At 40.6% G+C, this 22436-nt stretch overlaps 1 long non-coding RNA gene across 2 annotated transcripts; it reads left to right on the top strand.

Moving 5' to 3' along the window:
- The first annotated feature begins 536 nt into the window (after positions 1 to 536).
- LOC138747350 (uncharacterized) lies at positions 537 to 22003 on the top strand. 2 transcript variants are annotated; one of them, XR_011347435.1, is made up of 3 exons: positions 537 to 655; positions 19736 to 19921; positions 21218 to 22003. It is a non-coding gene; the product is annotated as an uncharacterized lncRNA (long non-coding RNA). The 2 variants fall into 2 exon arrangements; XR_011347436.1 differs by lacking the exon at positions 537 to 655 and adding an exon at positions 11975 to 12040.
- The last annotated feature ends 433 nt before the right edge of the window (positions 22004 to 22436 follow it).

Genomic DNA, 22436 nt, shown 5'->3' with positions numbered 1-22436 from the left:
CGCTCATGAAATGCCCAGTTTCACTGTTTATGCCCTGAGTCATAAATTTTCCAAACAGAGACATTAATTACTCTCTATGAACCCTATTTGGCTCCGTCAATAAGCTTCAATTGACATGATTTTGACATTGAGGGTTAGAATGCATATAATGAATTACAGAGAACAGATCAAACATTTTCAAAAAAGTTCAAACAACTTTGAAAGCATTTTTATCAAGCAGAGGAAGCTGAATCTAAATGAGTAAATTCAAGTACAGTTTCACTCATTAAAGTTCATTCAATTTGCAATTGCTTATTTCCTTGAACGCTTTATTTTATATATTTTAAAAAGTGTTAAACAACCAGCGGCATGCATTTCTCTGTTCCCGTCATTCATGATTTAATTAATTTCCCTTTTATATCTCAAACTGAGATCGTGTGATGTTAGAGAGTGATGACTCACTCGCATTAAGGGTGCATTTTCACTCTACAATAAGAGCAGATCTATGATCCTTATGAGTTTGAACCTGTTTTGGTGCTCTCAAACATTTAGTAGAACTGTGCCATTGTGTTCCAGGAAAATGAATGGAAAATTTGGCTGAAATCTGGCTGGAGATAGCATTTACAGAAATGCTGGAGGAACTCAGCCAGTCTCGCAGCATCCATAGGAGGTAAAGGTATGTCACCGACATCTTGGGCATGAGCCCTTCCCCAAGGAGTAAGCAAAAAGCTAGGAAGGCATCTGACTGAAGAATGGGAGGGGGAGGAGTCCAGACCAACAGAAGGTGTTAATTGAAAATGATAAAAGGGAAGGTGAAAGGAGACTGAGGGAAAAGGGGGGAGAGAGAGAGAGAGAGAAAGGTAATGGGGGGAGGGGGGTGGAAGAAGAAGGAGACAGGTATATAATGGAAAGTGGAGATGTTGATTTTAATGTCACCCAGTTGAAGATGAAGTGTTGTTCTTCCAATTTGTGAGTGTTCTCAGTCTAGCAGTGAATGAGACATATCAGCAAGGGGTGGGGAATGGAAATGGATGGCCACCGGGAGATCCATGCTGTTGCGGAGATGGTGTTTGCATACTTTTAACCCCAGAAACAAAGCTGGGCCAAAGGAGGTAACTTCAACCATGGTGTCTACAGATTTTCTTGTTTTACCTCCATAAGAAAATAAGAACTGGAAGGAGGAGTTGGCACTTCAATCAGCTTCAGGGTCCACGAGGATCATTGGTGAATTTTCACCTCAGCTCTGCTTTCCTGCACAAACCCCATATCCTTTGATTACACCTTATGATCTATTGATCTCAGACATGAAGTATTCTCTGATGCTGAGTCTCCGCTGTCATCAGGGGAAGAGAATTCCAATGATTCACTCTTCCCTTCTTTTAAACACACATTTTCCTCTCCTCCTTGCCAGCATTTCAAAGGAGTAGCTTCCTTCACAACTTCCTGGTCCGTTCTTCCGTCACTACCATCCTTGTCACATGACACTTTCCTATCCAATTGTTGGCGAGGCAAAACCTCATCCTAGCCCACCATCGAACGGCCCAAAGCAACCGTTCACTTGCACTTCTTCCAATCTGTACTGCATTTGGTGTTCCCCATGTGGCCTCCTCTGCATCTGAGAAAGCAAATTAGGCAATTGCTTTGTGTAGCACCTGACTCCTGCCTGCAGGAGTGATTCTCAGCTTCCAGCTGCCTGCCATTGAAGTTCTTCAACCCACTGACCTCTCTGTCTGTCACCTCCTGCACTCTTACAAAGAGGTCCACATCAAGCTCAAGAAACAACACATCTTCCACATGGGCACATTGCAGTCTGCAGGATTTAACATAAAATTCTCTAACTTTATATATCTTGCTCTTTCTTCCTGTCATATGGGAATTGGACATCGTATCAAAACTTACAAAGGTTGTAGATCAGTTGAGTAGCACGGGCTTGTTGGCCGGAAGGGCCTGTTACCATGCTGTGTCTCTAAATTAAACAAACATTAATAAATCATGGTTTTCTTTCATTCTCTTTTTCGTACAGTAAGTTCATACAACATTATGGATCTTAGCAATACAGAAATAGAAGTTTAATCCTATTGTAACGGCCCCATTGTTTTACCTTACCTTGCTATTTTTCCCCTCCATCCAAATTGATTTCCTTCCCTTGTGTCTGAGATTGTATCCTTTCCCTCCATTGCCTTTCATATTTTTTGAAAATGAGAGCCAACCCTGCCTTCTTTTCCACTTTTCTCTTCTCATCTGAAAGTATTACAGAATAATTTAATCCCCTAACTTTATCATCATACATTGTTCCCACGTTTATCTTGTTACAAAACTGTGTGCATTCAGATAAACTGCCTTCAATTCAATATACATTCATAGGTGCTCTTCCTTCCTGACGGATTCTGGTTGACGCTCCACATTTTGTAACCCTGTACTCTCATCCTAGCCTTTCTCTGAGCCATTCTAAATGTGCTTCCATCACCTTGTTGAAGGACTCAAGTGCAAAATGTCAGTTATGTCCCTTTATCTTGGTTGTATAAAGTACACTATTTGACCTGCCTAGTTTCTCCAGTATTGCGTTTTTACTTTCAACTACAGTGTCTGCAGACTGCCGTGTTTTACCTCTCCTCTTAACAAATGGCCCCACTATTGACTTTGATGCCTTATATTCAATGCTGGTTATTCAATTCACTGTAACATGGGTCCCAGTTCCCTATATTCCCAGAACTGCTTCCAGTGTCTGATGAATGGAAACTTTTTTCTCTCACACCAGTCTTTAAGTCACACATGCAGTTTAACTCCATGGACAATTTCCCTGTAGCTCAGGCCATAACCCAGAGATTTTTGCCTTTGTGGTTCTGATTTTTAATTTCTACTCTGGTCAGCCATACTGCCTCTTTTGTTCTTTTTTTAGCTCAGCCATTGACCATGCCAATTCCAAGTTCTCACAATCCCTGGGGAGACGCCCTTAATAATGTACAATAACTAAATGATGGTATCAAAACAAAGTAGCTGGGGTTCTGCATCTAAAACATGTAACAGTGAATGGAACCAATTCGGATCCATGGTGAGCACATCTACAATAAACGTCTGTGTTTCCACAAGCTTTGGCTCAGAGAGGAATTCTTTGTCTATGTGTTGTTCAGATGACTGGCTCCTCCCTTGGCTCCACCCTCACCTACCCCAATATAAACCCTGGTTTTCCCGCCTTACCTCAGATTTACCTGAGGATTATTGTTTCTACTGGCCTTTGATTGTAAGCTATTCAAAGCGTGTTTATACTCCTCACATGTCTCTGAGTGCATTCATTCACGTTACACTGAGATGATAAGGTTGAGTTTGAATTTTGGACTGCTGCAGAGATCAGCATTTACCCCTTTAACCATCCTGTTCCTTATTCCCATGACCTTCCTTTCTGCTTCTCCAACATGAACGGTCACCATGTACCACACTGTTGTGGTCATCTGCTCTCCACTCTCTGTTCTCACCCACAAAGAGTGCAAGAATTGAACAAATGCAAGAATGGACTCTCCACCAGCGCTACCTTCTGAAATCCTGCACGTGCGCTACTTACAGTAACAGCTTGCTATATGACCAATTCTGCATGACCTAATCCCTGATCCATTGTAATGTCTGCCCTCGGAGCTTAATGACTCTGAGCTGGTTTTTAACATTTTTAACTTTAGACATACAACACTGTTACAGGTCAATTCAATCCTGTGAGTCTGTGCCACCCAATTCACACCTCATTAACCTACATCTGGTACAGAGATGTACCAGGATGGGAGGAAACAGGAGCCTCCAAAGGAAACCTGCACGGACACGGGGAGAATGTACAAACTCCATGCAGACAGCACCGGATTTGAACCCACGTCCGGTCCTGATCACTGGCGCTGTAAAGGTGTTCCACTAACCGCTACGCCAACTGTTCGTGAATAACTGCCAGGTGTTGCTCATGTAATCATTATAGAGCAAAACAGTTTTCACTAGCTGCAACACATTGTAGTTGCAATAATGTCAAATACATCAGTACAACAGATGCCCCAAAATTCCACCATTCACCATTTTATTCCATTTGTTTATCACTTCAAATTTCATCCAGAAAGTTTAGGAATTTAAGAATTCAATTGGGAAGTGGAAATTCTCACTAAAAGCACTTTCCATGCAATACTGTGATCAATGAACACTTCACACAAGCTAGAACACCATCATGATTTCTCGGCAGGACTTGATCCAATCTTGCACATCGTTTGATGGTTCACTGCTCTGAATGCAGAGAAGCACATCAGTCTTTAAAGCCACAATCTGCCTGGCAGCCAAACACGGTTGTGCGCTCAATGTTTGCCAAGGAGTCTGCAGATGGATGCAGCTTCCTCCATCGCTCCAAGGGAGATCCAAGTCCTGGCGAGAGAGTTACATGCAATGAAAACGTTTTCAGCGCATTGGAAGAACCAGGACCTCTGGAAGTCTACATAGAAAGAGATCTATGTCAAAGAGATCTATACATTATTGTTCACGTCAAGATCTTCATAGACAATTATATTTTTGTATTGATCCAAGTACTTCAACCATGGAAATATAGAAGCAGTGCAACAAGCAACTGATATCATTCTCATATTATATTCAATGCAGGTTGGTCTTTCCAGTAGACTCTTCAAGACTTTGTGCATCAGATGGGGAATCCTTAGTGTACTGCATTAGTGTTTGGCTTGGAGTGTGGAAAGGGTCACTTAGTTCACATTGGAGTATATTGAGCTTGAAGGTCCCTCAGTAATCTTGATGCTCTTTCTCCTCCATTTCAGGCTTAGGCTCTGGGCAGCCTTCCTTTTCTTCTTCCCTTACGTGGTTCTATCTTCAATTGTGTAGCGTTCAACCTTGACGCTGAAGTTCTCCTCATTTACTTTCTGAGTAGAAGGTATTTCTCACCTCCTGCTCAGTACTTGCTTGATCATTGGTGTGCTAATTTCAGTCACTGTGTTTGGAATATAATCTGGTGTCCGCAATCAGGGTCCTGGAGGGTAGAACTTTCCCCCAGTATCCAGCCATGGTTAACTATTAATAATATCCAGCAATGCAGATTCACTGTATTATGTGTTTCCTGGAAACTTAGCAATGTTCACAACAATCTGCCCTGGGAGATAATGGAAACCCTATTCAAGAAAGAGATGGAGTAAAACACAGAAATGCTGTAGGATCTCAGCAACATCCACAGGAGGAAAAGGTGTATTATCAAATTATCGGGACCGAGCCCTTCTTCAAGGAAAGAGATATAAAGAGATGGAGGTTATGAAGGGGAGCACAACTAGATCGATGGGTACAATCTATACCTGGAGGGTGGGAAACCAAAAATTGCTGTCTCCACGTGCTCCTCCCTGAAATCAATGTAGATTCTTTGTGAAAACAGTGGTAGACTGACCACTTGCATGCAGTGGTGAGCAACAATTTTGGATCTAGTGTGGTCACCTGAAAAAGTTCTAAGATGAGGGGTTTGAGTTACAGGATCCTTCCTTCCCCATCCCCTCCATAGGGAGGGCACTGAGGCTCAAGGACTTTCTACAGAATTGGGAATATACGAGCATGGATTGAGATTTGGTTAATGGACAGAAGGCAGACTCTCCTCGGGTGAGTGGGTGTAGCTTTCGGAAATATGTGATTGGTGATTGGGCCCCAGTTATTCATGATCATCAATAGTTTTTTGAATGGTGTCAGACTGGGAAATGTTGGTATTCTTGTACACTGAAAGCTGACGTGAAGGTATGGCAAGTAATATAGACAGTAAATTGTATGATGAGGATTTTGATACAGGAATAAAGATGTTTTCAATGCAATTATATGGGGCAACAATGGACGGGCATTGTCTCTTTTACCTAAAAAATAGACCTATTTAGCTTAGATGGGGTGCAGAATCATTTGTAGATGAATCAGAATCTATTGTCATGAACATGTCACGAAATTCATTGTTTTGCGGTAGCGTCACAGATGCAAATATTGTGATAACTTACATTAAAAAAATTAATTAGTGCAAAAGAAGAGAAAGTGAAGGTAGTGACTGTGGTTCATTGACTGTTCAGAAACCTGGTGGGTGAAGGGAAGATGGAAGGTTTATAGAGTGATGAACAATTGAGTAGAGTAGGGACTATATTTTCAGAGGTATGGGAGATGATTTCTTTAAAATCTACAAATGTTTACAGATTTCAACAAGCTAAATGTAGGGTGAAATTTTCTCCTGACTGATGGGGGGGGGAGGGGGTCACAGTTTTGAGACAGAGGAGGAGGCCATTTTCAGAATGAAATGAGGAGACGAGTGGAAAGGTTAGTGAAGAAGATTTTTGGGCCCCCTTGCTTTTCTAGGCCGATGCATGAGGGTTTGGAGGTCAAGCTGCAGCTGTACGAAACATTGCTCAGGCTCGGTTTGGAGCATTGAGTACAGTTTTGCTCACTGCACGACAGGAAGGATGTGGTAGCATTAGAAAGCGTGCAGGACAGATTCATCAGGACGATGCCTGAAATGGAGGGCAGTAGTTACAAGGAGAGATTTAATAGGCTGAGCGTAGTTTCACTGGAGCATAGGAGATTAAGTGGTAACTTTATTGAGGGTTATAAAATTATGAGGAGCGTAGATAGTCAAAGTTTGTTTCCAGGGCATGCGAGCCTAAAGCCTGAGGTGAGAAAGGAGAAATTTAAAGGCAATCTGGGGATCAAGTTTTTCACCTGGACCAGACAAACTACACCCTAGGGTTCTGAAAGAGGCAACTAAAGAAATTGTTAATGCTCTAGTAATGATCTTTCAGGAATAGCAAGAGTTAGAAATGATTCCACAAGGCTGGAAAATTGCAAATGTCACTCCACTGTTTAAAACAGAGAGAGCCAAAAGACAGGAAATTATAGGCTGGTTAATCTAACTGTGGTACTGATAAGGTTTCAGGGTCCATTATTAAGGATGTGGTTTTGGAGTACTTCAAAGCACTATTTAAAACAGGCCCAAATCATCATGGCTCCCTTCAGGGGAGATCTTGCCTGACAAACTGTTGAAGGGACAAACAAAGGCAAGTCAGTGAATGTTGTTTACTTGGATTTTCAGAAGACATTTGACAAGCTACCACACACGAGGCTGTTAAGCAAATAGGAACCCATGGTATTATGGGAGAAGGTGCGCGCATTGGTTAACTGGGAAAAGCAGTGAAGTGAGAATAAAGGAGGCCTTCTTTGGCTTGCTGCTAGCGACTAACAGTGTTCTGCTGGGGTCGGTGTTAGGTCTGCTACTTGTAATGCCTAGTTTGGGGGATGATAAAATGATTGGTGGAGAGGGGAGTAGGGAATTTGGATAAATTGGGAGAATGAGCAAAGTAGTAGCAGGTGGAATACAGCATGTGTAAATGGCCATGCACCTTGGTGGATAGGGAGCGAAAGTAGAGGTTAAAAAGGACGTGGAAGTCCCAAGTGCAGGATTCACTATAGGATACTTGCAGATTGAGACAGCAGTAAGAAAGGTAGTGCAATGTCAGCATTCATTTTGAAATAAAACTAGAATATAAAGGGAAAGGTGTAATGCTGAGGCTTTACAAGCCATTGGTCAGACCACATTCAGAGCATTTTGAGAAAGATCCCAGGGATAAGAGGGTTAATATACGAGGAAAATTTGATGGTTCTGGGCCTGTTCTTGCTGGAGTTTAGAAGGCATCTCTTCAAAATATACCAAATATTGAAAGGGCTGGATAGAGCGGACTTGAAAAAGATGTTTCCAGTAGTGGGAGAGTTGAGGACCAGAAAGGATAAAGGATGTCTCTTTAGAACAAAGATGTGGAAAAGTTTCTTCAGCTAAAGGGAGGTGAATCTGTGGAATTCATTGCTACAGAAGGCTGCAGAGGCTAACATTGGCTTATATAAAGCAGAGGTTGATAGTAGGAGCATCAAAGATTATGGGGGGGAAGGCTGGAGAATGCGGATGAGAGAAAAAAATGCATCAGCTGTGATATGATGGCAGAATAGACTTGATGGGCTGAATGGCCTAATTCTGCTTGGTCATGGTTCTATAGACCAAGATGCTAAAGGGGATGGTAGAGTAGGATATTACAATGTGTAAAAGACATTTGGACAGGACAGCTATTCCCTGACATACATACAAGTTCTGTTCTGACCGACCGGTTGTATCTCGAAATGAACACAAGTTGGAAGTACGGTAGCATGGCATTTAGAAGTCATAAATCAATTCTAAATCGAGCATTTTCCTCGGCTTCTTGCCAGATCTATCAGCAGGGGATGGGTTTTTCCTCTTGCTCGCCATCTTCTTTGGCGAGCTTACCGCGCTTACTGATAGCCACTGAGAGACGGTCATTATCGTACACATGCAGCCATTATTTTTTTCAGTCATATATACAGATGGTCGTAAGTTGGGGAGAGGCTGTACTTGAATAGGAAAGGATTTCCTATTCGTTTTGCAGGCTCTGGGACGAGGCTCCCCCTCTCACCTTCAACACGCATTTTTGACATTATCACCCTGATTCAAGGACTCTGACTCTATCCTATTCGTGATTCTCAGAGTTTTATAAACTTCTATCCTGTCTCCCCTCAATCTCTGACACACCAGTAAAATTGGTCCAAGTTTCTGCAGCCTCTCCTTCTCGCTCATGCTCTCCAATCCAGAATTAAGTCCAAAGAATCAAAGCCAGAATTACAATAGGTAGAAGATCACAAAATAAAGTGATAAATTTTTTAAATTTTAGAATTAGTAACTTCGGTGCTCTTCCCTGCCAAATTTGAACCTTGAATTCATGAAAATTGGACCATTTTCAGACATCCTGTCTTTGTTTGGGTTACATTTCCTTTTTCTCTGTGATTAATGCGTTGACTCCCATTTTCCTTGGCTTGTAATTCTTGTTTCCATGAATTTTGATTTCCTGAAATTTGTATAATCCTGAAAAATCAGATGTCTTGGTACACATTTAGCAGGGGCAGAGACGACATTACTGGTATCCAGAGGCCATGACTACTGACCCATTTAATACCCACTGCAGGAATAGGGAAATTTAAATCAAAATCATTAAATAGATGAATAAATACAATACCAGTAAATAAATTAATCTCCTGGCAAAAATCTATCCGGATGGTATTAATTAAGATGTCAACCAAGTTAACCTCTGAGTCAGAAATTTGTGGATGAGCAGACCTTCCAAGGACCTGGGATGACACCATTCTGTGGGCTGATCTCGCCTCAAACCATGCATCTTGGCGCCTCACAGTTTGGCGGGCAGCAACCTCCTTTGAAGAAGACTGCAGAGCCCACCTCACTGACAAAAGGCAAAGGAGGAAAAACCCAACACCCAACCCCAACCCACCAATTTTCCCCTGCAGCCGCTGCAACCGTGTCTGCCTGTCCCGCATCGGACTTGTCAGCCACAAACGAGCCTGCAGCTGACGTGGACTTTTACCCCCCTCCATAAATCTTCGTCCGTGAAGCCAAGCCAAAGAAAAAGAAATAGTGTTCAAGTGGCCATGTGGCATTCAATCAGGTAGACCAAAAAAAATCTAGTGGGACTATTTTGAATGAAAGCACATGAGATCTCCTCAGTGTCTTGGATAATGTTTCATCAAATTGCAGTGATATTAAAATGCAATGTCATCAAGGTAAAGAGTTGAGAAAGTGTCACAACCCGAAATGTTGACTGACCACTTCTACCCACAGATGCTCCCTGACCTGCTGCCTCTCCAGCTTCTCGCTTGCTTGTGCGAGCTTGAGGTCATGCTTGCTTGTGCGAGCTTGAGGTCATGTTTCCTACTTACGTAGGCTGTCTTGTTTCCTACTTCATGATTGTGCTTTCATAAAAGCACTTAGCCAGAAAATACATTGGTACTTGATAAGAATGAAGTGCAAGATACCTGCATTGGAATGAAATCCTGCTTTCTCAATTTAATAACCAAATTGCATGCTTTCTTTTGCCTCTATTGGGAAGTAAAATCAGCATTTAAACAGTTGAAAAGCTTTCTCATGCAAACTAATTAAATGTGTTGAAATGGTGACCCTCTTCATGCTTGCTCTTACATCATATGAATTATTCCAGCACCTAGCCAGTTGTTTTTAATAACGAGTTTCTTTCAATGTTTGCCAGTTTTTGTTGGCATGCATTCTAGGAAGTGAAACTCCTTACTTTGTAAGAGGAACTGGCTACCAGAGAGACTGCACTCCTTGTGAACCATGTGCACGCTGCAAACAGCCGGCTCCATCAAGGCAAAAGCTGTTGTTTGCAGTTTTGGCTTGGATGCAGCAGGCAGGATATATTACATATTCATCAACGAAACAGAACGTGGGCGAGAGTCTGTTTTTAACAGTTGAAGAGGATTCAGGAAATGGTTTTTGATCTAAGTGGAGCAAAATGCAGAACTGTGTAACCTTTAACTTGCAACGCCACTTGAATAACCACTGTAAAATTTCCTCTCACCCACACACCGCTCTTGTGGCTTCACAGAGAAATGTTGTTGAATCACTCTTCTGAAATGATGATCCCAAAAAGATGTTTGTGTTTTGGACCCCTTTTTATTTAAAGATTTCACTTTGTTCATACTCAGAAACTAGGAAGTGCCTCTATTTCTCCCCAGTATGTTTTATGTTCTGCAGGTAGCTCAGGTATTAACTTCAGCTCCACTCGGAACTCTCCCTGCAGTTTGGATCAACAATGAATCCATCCCACTCTAACTGTTGGAGAATCATTCTTCCTTGCACCAATATATTGACCCAGTTCCAAACCTGCAGAGGGTTATAGCCCAGGCTACCTGAGCAGCAACCTATTGAGTATATGATGGAGAAGAAAGCAGTTGCTTTTCTTTTATATCTCTTTATTTTATAAAATTGCCAGTCAATAAAGTGGAGAGTAGGCACAGTTGGAATTCTGTAAATGTAGCAGCCCACTTACACAGAGAAACTTGCTCCAAACAGCAAAACACTAATGAACAAGTAATAGATGTGGAGTTTGCATGACTGTGAATCACTGACCCGTTGCTCTTTTTTTTGGGGGGGGGGGCGGGGGCTCTGATGCTCTGTTTTTTAATTTTTTTCACACTATTAACCAAATACACACAAACATTCTTGAATATACACAGTGTCATTTTCTCCCCTTTTTCCCTCCTCCCTTCCCTCCCTCTTTCCCAACCCCCTCCAAACCCATTAAACGTTCAACATATACCATACAATAAACCCATTAAACAATGTCATCACACAATGAAAATAAACAAGAAAATGTTGTCTTCTTCTCATTCTATCATCTTAGGGGGTGGAGGTCCGCGGTAGGCCCTCTCTGTTGTGGTCCATGTACGGTTCCCAAATTTGTACAATGTATGGTTCCCAAATTTGTTCAAATAATGTGACCTTATTTTTTAAATTATATGTTATTTTTTCCAATGGAATACATTTATTCATTTCTATGTACCATTGCTGTACTCTCAGGCTATCTTCTGATTTCCAGGTTGACATTATACATTTTTTTTGCTACAGCTAAGGCTATCATAATAAATCTTTTTTGTGCTTCATCCAGTTTGAGGCCTAATTCTTTACTTCTTATATTACTTAGAAGAACGATCTCTGGATTTTTTGGTATGTTGCTTTTTGTGATTTTATTTAATACCTGATTTAGATCTTCCCAAACTTTTCCACTTTCTCACATGCCCAAATTGCATGTACTGTTGTTCCCGTTTCCTTCTTACAACGAAAACGTCTGTCTGATACTGTTGGGTCCCATTTATTTAACTTTTGGGGCGTGATATATAGCCTGTGTAACCAATTATATTGTATCATGTGTAACCTCGTGTTTATTGTATTTCTCATAGTTCCGATTAAAATAGCTTTTCCCAAGTTTCCTTTTTTATCTTTATGTTTAGATCTTGTTCCCACTTTTGTTTGGGTTTACAGCTTATTTCATCATTTTCTTTCTCTTGCAGCTTGATGTACATGTTTGTTATAAATCTTTTTAATTATCATTGTGACTGTAATCACATATTCAAAGCTGCTTCCTTCTGGTAACCTCAGACTGTTTCCCAATTTGTCCTTTAAGTAGGTTTTCAGTTGGTGTTATGCAAACATTGTGCCGTGAGTTATTCCATATTTGTACTTCATTTGTTCAAAAGATAATGAATTATTTCCCAAAAAACAATTTTCTATTCTTTTAATCCCTTTTCTCTCCCACATTCTCTAAAGGAAAGGTTATCTATTGTGAAAGGGATTAGTTGATTTTGCGTCAATAATAATTTTAGTAGTTGGTAATTTGTTTTTTTCCTTTCTACGTGAATCTTCTTCCAAATGTTGAGCAGATGGTGCAGTACTGGTGAACTTCTATATTGCACCAGTTTTTCATCCCACTTATAAAGTATATGTTCTGGTACCTTCTCCCCTATTTTATCTAGCTCTAACCTGGTCCAATCTGGTTTTTCCCTTATTTGATAAAAATCTGATAGATATCTTAATTGCGCTGCTCTATAATAATTCTTAAAGTTTGGTAGCTGCAAACTGCCTTGTTTGTACCATTCTGTTAATTTGTCTAGCGCTATCCTTGGTTTCCCCCCTTTCCATAAGAATTTCTTTACTTTTTTTTAGCTCATTGAAGTATTTCTCTGTTAAGGTAACGATTGAAATAGGTATTATATCCTTGGGAAGATATTCATTTTAATGCAATTTACCCTTCCTATCAGTGTTAGTGGTAAATCTTTCCAATGTTCTAAGTCATCTTGTAATTTCTTCATTAATGTTTGATAATTTAATTTGTATATATGGCCTAGATTATTATCTAGTCTAATATCTAGGTATCGGATTGCTTGTGTTTGCCATTTAAATGGTGATTCTTTTTTAAACTCTGTGTAATCCGCATTATTCATTGGCTCGCTTCACTTTTATTTGCGTTGATCTTGTACCTGATACTTCTCCATATTCCTTCAATTTCTTATGTAATTCTTTTATTGATAATTCTGGTTCTGTTAAGTATACTATGATGTCATCTGCAAATAGACTGATTTTATATTCCTTCTCTTTTATTTTTATCCCTTTTATTTTATTTTCTGTTCTTATCAGTTCTGCCAGTGGTTCTATTGCTAAAGCGAACAGTGAGGGAGATAGTGGACATCCCTGCCTAGTTGACCTGATTAATTTAAATTGGTTCGATATATATCCACTTACTGTCACTTTCGCCATTGGACCCTTATATAATGCTTTAATCCAATTAATATATTTCTCTAGTAGGTTGAACCTCTGTAATACTTTGAATAAATAATTCCATTCTACCCTGTCAAGGCTTTCTCTGCATCTAAAGCAACAGCCACTGTTGGCGTCTTATTTCCTTGTACTGCATGGATTAAGTTAATGAACTTACAAACATTGTCCGTTGTTAGTCTTTTCTTAATAAATCCAGTTTGATCTAGTTTTACTATTTTTGGTACACAGTCGGCCAATCTGTTTGCTAAGTTTTGCTATTATCTCATAACCTGAGTTAAGTAGAGATATTGGTCTATACGATGCTGGTGTTAGTGGATCTTTCCCCGTCTTTGGTATTACTGTAATTATTGCTGTTTTACATGAATCTGGCAAGTTTTGTGTTTCTTCTATCTGGTTCATTACTTCCAGGAGAGGAGGAATTAGTAACTCTTTAAATGTTTTATAGCATTCTATTTGGAGTCCGTCTTCCCCAGGCGTTTTATTGTTCGGTAGCTTTTTTAATATACCTTGTATTTCCTCTATTTCAAATGGTTTTATCAATTTGTTTTGCTCCTCTTCTTGCAATTTTGGTAGTTCAATTTTAGCTAGAAACTCATCTATTTTGTCTTCTTTCCCTTTGTTCTCAGTTCGGTATAATTCCTCGTAGAATTTCTTAAAGTTTTCATTGATCTCTGTTGGGTTATATGTAATTTGTTTGTCCTTTTTCCTTGATGCCAATAGAGTTCTTTTAGCTTGTTCTGTTTTAAGCTGCCAAGCTAGTATTTTGTGCGTTTTTTCTCCTAGCTCATAGTACTTCTGCTTTATTTTCATTACATTCTTCTCCACCTTGTATGTTTGTAATGTTTCGTATTTTTTTTGTCCGCCAATTCTCTTCTTTTTGTTGTATCTTCCCTCGTTTCTAATTCTTTTTCTGTATTTACTATTTCCCTTTCCAGCTGTGCTATTTCCTGATTGTAATCCTTTTTCATCTTAGTTACATAACTTATTATCTGCCCTCTGATGAAGGCTTTCATTGTGTCCCATAATATAAATTTGTCTTTCACTGATTCCATATTTATTTCAAAGTACATTTTAATTTGGCACTCAATAAATTCTCTAAAATCCTGTCTTTTAAGTAGCATGGAGTTTAATCTCCATCTCTATGTTCTTGGTGGGATGTCCTCCAGTTCTATTGCTAATAACAGGGGCGAATGATCTGATAACAATCTAGCTTTAAATTCCGTTTTCCTAACTTTCCCTTGGATATGGGCTGACAACAGGAACAGGTCAATCCTTGAGTATGTTTTATGTCTACTCGAATAATATGAGTATTCCTTTTCCTTTGGGTGTTGTCTCCTCCATATATCCAAAAGTTGCATTTCCTGCATTGATTTAACCATAAATTTGGCTAATTTGTTCTCTCTGCTAGTCTTTTGTCCAGTTTTATCCATCTTTGAATCCAAATTAAAGTTAAAGTCCCTTTCTATCAATATATTCCCCTGCGTATGTACAATCTTCAAAAAAAATATCTTGCATAAACTTTTGATCCTCTTCATTAGGTGTATATATATTGACCAAATTCCAGAGTTCTGAATATATCTGACATTTTAACATTACGTATCTCCTTGATGGATCTATTATTTCCTCCTCTATTTTGATTGGTACATTTTTATTGATTAATATAGCGACACCTCTGGTTTTTGAATTATATGATGCTGCCGTTACGTGCCCTACCCAGTCTTTCTTTAATTTATTATGTTCCACTTCAGGTAGATGCGTTTCCTGCACGAATGCTATATCAATTTTTTCTTTCTTCAGTAAATTTAACAGCCTCTTCTTTTTGATTTGATTATGTATTCCGTTAATATTTATAGTCATATAGTTCAACAAGGCCATCTCATTCTCTGTTTACATATAGAATTCTGGAAGGACTGGACAGAATGGATGCGGAAGGGATGTTTCCAATGGTGGGGGAGTCCAGACCCGGGGCCATGGTTCGAGGATAATAGGCAAACCATTTAGGACCAAGATGAGGAGGAATTTCTTTACCCAGAGAGTGGTGAATCTGTGGAATTCATTGCCACAGAGGGCAGTAGAGGCAGGTTCATTGAAAATATTTAAGAGAGAATTAGATATATTTCTTCAGTATTAGGGGTTACGGAGAGAAGACGGGGATGGGGTACTGAACTTTAAGATCAGCCATGATCTCATTGAATGGCGGAGCAGGCTCGAAGGGCCGAATGACCTACTCCTGCTCCTATCTTCTATGTTTCTATGTATGTTTCTATCTCATTTCCGCTTCCTCACCAGCACCTTTCCCCTTTTCCCCATTTTCATTTCTCAGTTTTCTTTTTTTGAACACACTGTATGACAACACTTCTAAAATATAAAATATTTCAACCATTTCTACATCTAAAATTCCCTTAACCCCAAGTGTCCCCCCCTCTCTGAGTCACCCCTTGTCCCTTGCCAGGCAACCACAACTCCACTCTCCATTCGGACTGTGAACCTGTTCGCAAGTGTCAACTGATTTCGCAGTGAATGTTATTCTCTCCCACCCAACCCCCTCCAGAAAAGACTTTTATCTTCCCATTACAACAAAGCTCTCCCTCTTTTCTTCTCTTTTTACTTGAATCTATTTATTTATTTATTTATTTTTATTTTAACACCCTCCTCTTTTTTCCCCCTTCTCCCTTACTTCCCTTTTCTTCCCTCCTTTAGTTCTTACTTATACATTATTTTTACTTCTTTATATGTAGTTTGTTGTCGTTCTTTGTTCTCATTACATCTCTTCATCTTTCTTTCTGTCTTGCAGGCGTTCTGCAAATTCTCATGCTTTCTCTGGATCCGAGAACAGTCTGTTTTGTAGCCCCGGGATAACTATTTTAAGCACCACTGGATATATTGACATAAATTTATAGCCTTTTTTCCATAGGATCGATTTTGCTGGGTTAAACTCCTTCCTCTTCTTTAGGAGTTCAAAACTTATGTCTGGGTAGAAAAATTTTTTTTGACCTTTGTATTCCAGTGGTTTTTTTGTCTTCTCTAATCTTATTCATCGCCTTCTCCAATATATTTTTTCTTGTCGTGTATCTCAGATCAATTCCTAAAACGGATCTTGGTTTTTGTTGTGACTGTGGTTTTGGGACTAATGTTCTGTGTGCCCTTTCTATTTCCATTCTTTCCTGCATTTCTGGCATTCCCAGGACTTTTGGGATCCATTATTTTATTAATTCTTTCATATCTTTGCCTTCTTCATCTTCCTTAAGGCCCACTATCTTTATATTGTTTCGCCTACTATAGTTTTCCATTATATCCATCATCCGAGCTAACAGCTCCTGTGTTTCTTTAACTTTTTTGTCACTTTCTTCCAATTTTCTTTTTAAGTCATTCACTTCCATTTCTACCACCATTACACGTTCTTCCACATTTTCTAATCCTTTCCCTACATTTGTTATGACCAGCTCTATTCTACTCACTTTTTCTTCTGTACTTTTCATTTCACTAAATTCTAGTGTCAACCATTCTTTTAATGCTTTCATTTGTTCTTGAAATTTTTTTTATCTATGTACTGTCCATTCATTTTACCTCCTATTCCTCTGTGCAGAGCTTGGTGTTCTTCTTCAGTGTCTGCTCTTGGGTTTTTGTCTTCTATTTCTCTTGTATCTGTGTCTTTTTTGACTTTCTTGTTGAGCTGCTTGTCTCAGTTTGTTGGGTATTTTTTTTCCATGATGCCTTGATGTTGGTCCTCTTCTTCAGGGTTGGTTATCTGTTGTGTCTCTAGTTTCCTTTTTTCTTTCTCACCCCTCCCGTTCCCGTTATTTTATTTATCTTCCAGCGGGGGGCCCTGCTGTCGGGCCTCTCTCAGCTGTTTGTGCTGTGGAGTGAAACTCCACAGCTGGTCCCCCCTCCCGTCGGCGTTGTCCTCGTTGTGTGCATCGTGCATGCACGATTCTTCACGCATGCGCAGTTGCGCACCTCTGTTTGGCTCCATGAGCCATTTTTGCAGTCCCGCAGTCAGTGGGTCACGACCCTGCGGGGTGTCCACTAACCTCAGGGAGCGGGCTCCTCCTTCCACAGCGGGTCCCTGCTTTTCCGTGCAGGTAAGGCCTTCACCATTCTCTTCCGGCGTCTTTCCTTCTTCTTTTCTTCCTGTTGTTTTTGACTTTTCTTTCTGAGGTGGCATTTTCTCCACACCTTTATTTTTTATTTGTTGTGATTTGTGTGTCTGGGGCTTTGCTTTTTCTTCACTTTTTCCTTCTTTTCTGGAGAGGGCTGGTATTCTCCTACCGGCCACTACTCCATCACCTGACTCCTCCTCACTGCCCCGTTGGTCTTGAAGAGATCGCCGATCCCTTCTGTGGGAAGGGAGGCACTGTCGGAGTTTAACAACTGTGGCCGATTTAAGAGTGCGAGACTCCCCTAATTTAGGGCTGGAGTCACATTCTGGATTATATGTTGCTGAATTTTCATTGAGAGCCTTCAGATTTAGAGGCAAGATTGTTGTCAGCCTGTATGCTTCATTTATCAAAAGGGAACATGAACTAAAAATTGGTTCAACCTTTGTTGTGATGCTTATGCCCTGTGGCTTCTGAATAGTGCAGGATGTGTGGAAAACCTATAGAACATGAAAGATCTGCTTGGTTTATTCACCATCAATTACTTGAAAGTAAATCACAAAATTCAGTAGACACCGTGGTTGGATAAAAACATAAAAGGCTGGAAAACTCAGCAGGTCAAACAGTGTCCTTTATGTAGAACGGCAAAGGTACAGAATAGGGGTTCTTTGGCTTGGCTTCGCGGACGAAGATTTATGGAGGGGGTAAAAGTCCACGTCGGCTGCAGGCTCGTTTGTGGCTGACAAGTCCGATGCGGGACAGGCAGACACGGTTGCAGCGGCTGCAGGGGAAAGGGCTCAAGCCTGAAACGTTGGTTCTGTATCTTTGCCGTTGCTACATAAAGGACACTGTTTGACCTGCTGAGCTTTTCCAACTTTTTATGTTTTTACATCAATTACTCAAAAGACTTTGGTAGAGAAACCAATAGGGTTTTATTCACTTAAGAACACAAGTACATCCATTCTCTTCGGTTGTCCCGCACTGAGCTGCAGGGGGCTGTGGAATAGTATACGTGAGCTTGTGGGGAGGGGCCACAGGTACAACCAGGTGTGCCTGACCTCACAATTATACATAACAATGGTTTACCACACAGGGTTCTCTGACTGCGCAGATATATGCACATAAACAAATACATCATGCAATGACATCATGGAACAGATCAATTCCTCTCTGTTTGCATGCTTTACTAATGACCGGGTTGTACTTGTGCAACCAGACTATAAATAAACTTTAACTCGAACACCACGTGACCAAGCTGTTAGGAAAGCAAGTGTTATGTTGCTCTTCATTGGAAGAGGATTTGAGGTCTGGAGCAGGGATAACCGACAACACCTTCACAGGGCCTTGGTGACTTTCACGTGTAGTTGTAGTCTCCACAACTACACGTAAAAAGGCAGACTACGGACTGTGAGAATGCTCCCAATGGAGTTCAGAGCAGGGTATTGGCCTGAGGCATTCCAGTTAGAATCAAGATCAGGAGAAATTTCTTCACCCAGGTGGTGGTGCAGCTATGGCATGCTCTACTGGAGAAGGATGCGGAGGCCAAGTTATTAAATGTATCCCAGGAGGAGGTCGATATATTACTTGATCCTAAAAGGTTTAGGGTATATGAAGTGAAGGCAATAACAGGTACCAAAGTAGATTGTCTACCCTGATAGTACTGAATCCGGCCCAAAGAGCTAACTCGTCTAGTCTTGCTTCAATATTTCTCTGATGGTTATGTTCCCATATGGGTTCATTCTGAGCAGGCACAATTTCACTGTTGCCTTTAATTTCAAGAACACTGTTTTCCATGAGAAATACCTCCATCAATTCTAACTAAGAACTGAAGGGCCCTGCGCTTTAGATATACACCAAGGCTCCTGGTGTAGTCAAATCAGGTCTTGGCTATTTTACTTTTCTGATTTCACTTTAAAATTACAGAGCATAGACTTCAAAATGCTCATACATTACAATTGGTTGAGCCTCACTTCAAGTATATGCCCCTGTGGTGAGAGTCGAATGTGGGAAACATACAGAGAGCTCTGAGCATTTTTCTGGTTTGTGGTCCTTTTCAGGTGCAGAGTGGTGCACATCATTAAATATGCACACTTATTTGCATGCAATATAATTCTCAAACATTATCCTCTTCAAGAGGAAGTGAGCTGGAGAAACTTAGCAGGTCACTCAGCATACACAGGAAGTAAAGGGTAACCAACGCTTCAGGCCTGGGCCCTGTCTCCATCAAGATATTTGAAACTAAGGCTATGCATCAAAGCTTGTGATACAAATGTGTCTGGGATTCATGGCACACAAAGTTTTCTTTGAAATTATAACTCGCTCTGATAAAGCATAGGCTGTTTCAACGATGGATGGGATTGGTGCTGAATTCCTCTGGAATGATTCCTGATCATTAAACCGTGACAAATTGCTAGAAATGGGTCATCGTGGTATTTTGTGAATTGATTTGACTTAAACATTTTCAATTTCTTCTCTTCAACAGATTTTCTTTTGGATCCATGCTATTTTGAATTGTGACTGAAATTCCCAGGTTCAATGTTCACCTCAACGGCCCAAGTTCATTATTCAAGCAAACAGATTAGTATCCTGCGGCACCTGTGGAAATTCTCTTGGTGTTCTGCCCAATGCCGATCCTTCAACCAACATTTGCTGTGCGGTTGGTGTAGAGGTTAGCACAACACCTTTACAGCGCCAGTGATCGGGACCGGGCTTTGAATCCCTTGCTGTCCGTAATGAGCTTGCGCGTTCTCCCAGTGTCTGTGTGGGTTTTCCCTGGGGGCTTTGGTTTCCTCCCATCATTCGAAATGCACTGGGGATGTAGGTTAATTGGGTGTAAATTGGGCCGAAATGGCCTGTTAAGGTGCTGTATGTCTAAATTTTAAAAATTAAAAATAATAATCATGGCTCATAATGTGAGTTTGCTGTGAATGATTCAGCTGTTGTATGTCTAATGAAATACTAATGACTTCCCAGTCAACCAATAGCATTACAACAGAATATTTGGTCACTTGTTTCGTTCTTAATGGTCTCCTTCTCTACAAAAGTAGACTAAGTTACATCCGAACAACATGGACAATATGTTAAAAGTACTTTACCGATTTTTAAATGTTTTGGAAGATCTTGAGGTTGCCAAGGAAACATGTAGGTGGAATTCTTTGAATGCTTTTTGTAGAAACCTCAATTGCTTGAATTTTATTTAGAAACATGCAGATTGAATTGTTTCAGGAACATTCTTCATGAACCTCACCCACCATCCTACTTTCCCTTTTACTTTACAAAAATTGAAACCTTCTCTACAATTACACTTGGAGTCAAGATTTAGCCCTTTCCCAACCCTTCCTTCCATATCGCCTTTATTAATTTTCTCTCTAGCTGGAGCACTTATCCTGATATAAATGCTAAAGTAATACATTCCCATTTTAGCAACGTCTATTCCTTCACCAACAGATTGGTTTCATGAATTTTGCTTCCAATTCTCTTATCTGGAAATTTAGTTCACAGACTAATCTCTCTTTGGGATTGTTTTTGACTTTAATGTGCAAAAACAGCAATGTCGATGGATCCCCTTGTCTAAACCTCTCTCAATGTTGGTGTATGTTGGATTCAATGCAAAACTGGGAGAGATGACTTAATGGCTGTTGATTCCCTTCACATTGGGCAAAATTAAAGTCAGGACCTTTAGTCTTCAGTGCTATTTTCAGATCTTGGGTTGCCCTGTCCTTGGGCCTGCTGTTAAAAGTTATTGTTAGAAACAGACTTCTGAAGAGAAGCTCAATTGAGTCTAACAATTAATGATGGACCGCGGTTCCCTCGTGCACTCAACCCTCCCCACCTATCACCCCCAGCACCTTCCCTTCCGGCTGCAGGAGGTGGAACACTTGCGCCCACACCACCTCCCTCACTAGGGTCCAGGGCCCAAAACAGACCTTTCAAGTGAATTAACACTTCACTTGTGTATCCACAGGACTGATTTACTGCATCCAGTGACCTTCTCTACATCAGTCAATTCTGGAACACACTCCCGCACTCTTATGTTTGTCGACGGCCTTATGTACTGTCCCATCCTGACCACCCACAGATTGGAGGAACAACACCTTATTTTGCATCTGGGTACCCTCCAGCTAGATGGAATGAACATTGACATCTTTGCTTTCTGCTACTGCCCAACCATTAATGAAGGCACAACTTTGGATAACGTTGTTGGCAACGGAAGCACAAAATCATGGTCAAATGAAGAACACCATGCAGTATTCTTTTAAGTAATGAATAGAAAAGATGGTTAAGATTGTATCTGACAGAGTGGGACTGTTTGAAATAGGTCACATGATTAAACCAGGAATTTATCCAATCAGAAATCACAACCTGAGTTAAATTTTAAATTTATATTCAAATTTGAGACACACGACATAGAAACAGGCTGTTCTGGCCCATGAGCTCTTGCCGCCAAAATTACCTACATCCCTGGTAAGTTTTTTGAAGGGTGGGAGGAAACCAGAGCAAATGAAGGAAACCCACACAGGGAGAACGTACAAACTCCTTACAGATAGCGCTGGATTCAATCCCAAGTCACTGGTGTTGCAACAATGTTGAGTTAACTGCTACGCTAACAGTACCACTGCCCCCTGCTCCCATGTTCATTGGATTTAATAATATTTTCCTGTTCATCTCTTATAATGTAATGGAACCCATGAGGGAATTGAATATTTTCATTGTTCAAGTTCCCTCAGAAATATAAAACCTTCAAACTGAAGCTTGAATTTATGACCTCTGATTGCAGAAGTGAGAATGCTGTGGAGTGAGGTGAACGCACACACACCCATATAAGCACACAGCCACACACACATGAAATAATCTCCAGCTATTGACAGATGTGCCACATTTAGTTCTCAGCTGAAGCCCTTCTCGGTGGCTTGCTGTTAACTTTTGCAGGGGGTGGGGGGTGGGAATTAGTCCATAAAGAAGAGAAAGTGAGGTGGTGTCTGTGGTTCATTGACCATTCCAAAATCTGAAGGCGGAGGAGAAGAAGCTGTCCTTGTGCTGCTGGACACCAGTCTTCAGGATCCCGTACCTCCTTCCTGATGGTAGCAGTGAGAAGAGGGCATGGCCTGGGTCCTTGAAATTCTTGACCCTTTCCACTACTGACCCCCTCGAGGGCTAACTTCTGTCTCTGGATAAGAGTGATG

Source organism: Narcine bancroftii, chromosome 12, assembly GCF_036971445.1.
Source record: "Narcine bancroftii isolate sNarBan1 chromosome 12, sNarBan1.hap1, whole genome shotgun sequence".
In the NCBI taxonomy this organism is placed as follows: Eukaryota; Metazoa; Chordata; class Chondrichthyes; order Torpediniformes; family Narcinidae; genus Narcine; species Narcine bancroftii.
This window is presented reverse-complemented; position numbering and strand designations above follow the sequence as displayed.